The 4,075-nt window shown below is 50.9% G+C and overlaps 1 long non-coding RNA gene across 1 annotated transcript in view; it reads right to left on the bottom strand.

The window, feature by feature from the left end:
- Nucleotides 1-822: 822 nt before the first annotated feature.
- The window catches only part of LOC121041917 (uncharacterized), a 12,168-nt gene continuing 8,915 nt past the window's right edge, over nucleotides 823-4,075 (bottom strand). The window contains exon 2 of the long non-coding RNA XR_005795916.1: nucleotides 823-1,549. This is a non-coding gene — a long non-coding RNA (uncharacterized LOC121041917). The remainder of the gene's footprint in view (nucleotides 1,550-4,075) is intronic.

The raw sequence follows: 4,075 nt of genomic DNA, 5'->3' as shown, positions 1-4,075 counted from the left end.
GTTGGGCATATACCCAAAGGAGTTAAAAGCAGGGACCAAACAGATAGCTGTACCCCCCCCCCCGTTCCGAACAGCAGGATTCACAACACCCGAAAGGTGGAAGGAACCCGAGCGTCCGTCAGCAAATGAATGAACCCAGTGTGGGACATGCGTGCAACAGGATTATTACTCAGCCTTAAAAAGGAATAAAATTCTGGCACATGCCACCACGTGGAGGAACCCTGAAAACACTATGCTAAGTGAATAAGCTAGATTAAAAAAGAGCAAATACCATATGATTCCACTTAGACACGGTACCTAGAATAGGCAAATTTATAGAGGCAGAAGATAAAATCGAGGTTGCCAGGAGCTGGAGAGAGAAGTAAATGGGAAGTTGTTGTTTAATGGGTACAGAGTTTCTGTTTGGGATGTTGAGAACGTTCTGGAAATGGATAGTGATGATGCGTGCACAACATCGTGAATATAAATAATGTTACTGAACTTTACGCTTAAAAATGGTTAAAATGGCAAATTTTATGTCATGCATATTTTACCTCAATAAAAAAAGTACCTATAAGAAAACATGTGTGGGGGCTCCTGGGTGGCTCAGTTGGTTGGGTGTCTGCCTTCAGCTCAGGTCATGATCTCACAGTTCATGGGTTCGAGCCCCGCGTCGGGCTCTGTGCTGACAGCTCAGAGCCTGGAGCCTGTTTCGGATTCTGTGTCTCCCTCTGTCTCTGCCCCTCCCCTGTTCACGCTCTGCCTCTCTCTCAAAAATAAATAAAACATTAAAAAAAAAAAACCTTTTTTAAATAGATAAAAGAAAACGTGAGAATCACTTAACTATGTTTGTATTAATATAACATTTTACTTTCTCCAAATCTTCCAGAAAAATATAAATCACAAATATACACACTTTGGCTTAGCCCATTCAGGCTGCTCAACAAAATCCCACAGAGTAGAGGGTTTATAAACCACAAACATTTATCGCCCACAGTTCTGGAGGCTGGAAGTCCAAGATCAGGGTGCCAGCATTTCAGGGTCATGGTGAAGGCCCTCTTCTGGGTGCAGAGTTCTTGCTGTGTCCTCACATGGGGGGAGGGGCAAGGAAGCCATCTCAGGCCGCTTTCATAAGGCCACTAATCGCATTCGTGATGGCTCCAAGCCTCCTTCCCTTCCCTCCGGAGACTTGCGCTCGCTCCTACTAGGGATTCGAGCATCCAGACAGTTTGCCCTCAACTCTCCTCCTTGCTGAGACACCTCCTCTCCCCTCCCTGCAGCCACTGAAACTTGAGATTTGCCCAGGTCTCTGTCCCTTGCCATATGCTTGCTCTCCCCGTTATCAACTGCGCCCAAAGCCTGTTCCCTGGAAGCCCCGGACCCAGCACACATCCAAGCACGGAGCCAATTCCAAAGCACTCAAGGCCTGTCCTTGAGGATGCAGACTTCTAGGCTTTCAGACTTCTCTGAGTGCCTCAAGGACTTCATCATCTGATAGGAGAGAAGTGTGACAGCACACTGTCCCTGTCCAGGGATAGGCAGGTCCAGAGCTCAGAGAGGTAAGAGCTGCCTGCAGGGTGGGGAGGAGAAAATGAACAGGGGGCGTGTCATGGGAGGGAAGTGTGGAAAGTAGAGGGTCTGGGCTTCCAAAGTGTTTCAAAAACAAGAAGCATGGAAAAAAAAAAAAAAAACAAAAAACTGGCATGATCCTGCCATGGTGGATACATCAACATTATATCCTCGCCGAAGCACACAGAATGTACCAGAGTGAACCCTGATGTAACTACGGGCATTAGTTAATGATGTATCAGTGTTGGGTCATCAGTTGTAACAAATGTACCACACCAACGCAAGCTATTCATAATAGGGGAAAGGGGTAGGACGGAAGGGGGCATCGGGAATGCTTTCTACATCCTACATAATTTTTCCAGAAACCTAACACTGCTGTAAAAAAGAATCGGGTCTATCAAGAAAAACAAACATAGGCCAACATTTAAAAAATCAAGGGATGTCATATAGAAACCTGGACTCCGGTTTCTCTTGGCAAATCTGAAGGTCAAGTTCACCCATGGCTACAACTGGCTGTTCCTTTCCTCTGGGTAAATGGAGGTAAGCCCTGTCAGGCTCACAGCAGCCGGCTCACCCCTGCCAGGCCTGGCCGGAGATGTGCAGTTTGGGTTCTGGGGATCAAGGTCAGGTGTCTGATCACAGCGAGCCCCGGTCTCAAAGCGGCATCTCCTAAGGGCTGGGAAATAGTGACACCCATGAAGGAGGGGAGTAAGACCAGGACAGATTTCAGACTTGCACAGATTTGCAGTTTTAAAAATTTTTAGGTTTTTTTTAATGTTTATTTCTTTTTGAGAGGGAGAGAGGGAGAGCAGGGGAGGGGCAGAGAGAGAGGGAGGGAGACACAGAATCCGAGGCAGGCTCCAGGCTCTGAGCTGTCAGCACAGAGTATGACATGGGCCTCAAACTCACCAACCGCAAGACCATGACCTGAGCTGAAGTCAGATGCCTAACTGACTGAGCCACCCAGGCGCCCCTGTAGTTTTAAAAGTACGTGACCATGTCCTGGAGGAGAAATCAAGGCTACAGATAGATTTAGGAGGCAGAGAGAAGTGACCTTCAAAGGTCCCCTCGAGGGAGAAGAGCAGACAGAAGACCCAAGGGACAAGAAAAAGTCAGGCACTGATAAAGCAAAGCTGACACAGTTGGGAGGGCAGGAGCCATGATCCAGAAGATTCTCCCAGTACCTCGGTTTCTCTGGCAGGGCAAGGCAAGAACTGTGAGAGAAAGGGGTGAGCCGGTCTGGAGGAGGGCAAAGGCTGGGGGGGCCAGTGCTGCGGGGCAATGTGGGGGAACCAGCCAGGTGAGAGGCGGGGCAGCCCGGAGCAGCTGCTGGTAGCGTGTTCATCCAAGACGCCGGGTTAAAATCATCCCTGTGTTCTCCCTGGGGACAGCTGCCCAGGGCAGGGGGCAGAAATGGAGAGTGGACAGGAAGACGCTCAGTCCTTGACTCATTCATTCAGCACCCATTACTGAACACCCACGATGTGTCTGAGGCTACCGTAGGAAACGGGGGGGGGGGAACCCTCTCATCCCTTAGCTCACATTCTCAGTGCAGGAGATCAGCACTGACAAGTGATACAAACACAGCAGACGCTTCTGGGGAGCACGGAGGAGGGGTGCCACACCAGGGAGTCAGGCAAGACTTCCTGAAAGCACGAGGTCGGAGCCAAGTCTCGAAGAATCAACAAGAGTGCCGCCGCCACGGAGGACAGAGACCGCTCTACACTGCGGGTGCAGGGGCGCCTGGGTGGCTCGGTCCCACTTCGGTTTGGGAGTTCGAGCCCCGCGTCGGGCTCTGTGCAGACCGCTCAGAGCCTGGAGCCTGCTTCAGATTCTTTGTCTCCCTCTCTCTCTGCCCCTCCCCCTCTTGCACTCTGTCTCTCTCTCTCTCTCTCTCTCAAAAATAAAATAAAATAAATATTAAAACAATTAAGCAAATATACTGAGGGTGCAGCAGGGGCCCAGGCGGAGTGCACACGCGGGGAGCTGTCCACAGTTCAGCATGGAGGTGGTGGGGGGTACCAGGTGGGAAGTGCCCAGGACAGAGCCCACAGAAGAGCCCAGAGGAAGGCTCAGCGCGCGCCCTCTGAATGCCGTGGGAATGAACGCACCAGGTGGTGGGGAGTCGGGACTGGGGGTCTCAGGGATGGTGGCCGGGGAGAGGCTGGTATGGTCCTGAGCGGTGGCTGCAGGACACTTCCAAATCCTGGCTCCATCGTTTACCGTGTGCCCCTTGGCGGTCACCTAACCTCGGCCACTTGAATTTTCTTATCAGCTAAATGAGGATAATACAAGTATCAATGGCTCTTGCAGGGATGAAAAACCATGGTATCTCCCAGATAACAGGCACTCAATAAAAAGTGGCTCTTATCACCACGGCGCCCTAGACCATCTCGGCTCTGCACTAACACTCATGCCCCCTCTGCCCTGGGGGTATAATTTTGCTTGAAAAATAGACTGTTTCCTTTTCAGCTCTGACCCACCTCCCCGGCTGGAGGTGTAGCTCATGGGCCCTCCATGAGCGGGG

The sequence above is a fragment of the Herpailurus yagouaroundi genome, unplaced genomic scaffold (assembly GCF_014898765.1).
Source record: "Herpailurus yagouaroundi ecotype Mexico unplaced genomic scaffold, PumYag 184, whole genome shotgun sequence".
In the NCBI taxonomy this organism is placed as follows: Eukaryota; Metazoa; Chordata; class Mammalia; order Carnivora; family Felidae; genus Herpailurus; species Herpailurus yagouaroundi.
This window is presented reverse-complemented; position numbering and strand designations above follow the sequence as displayed.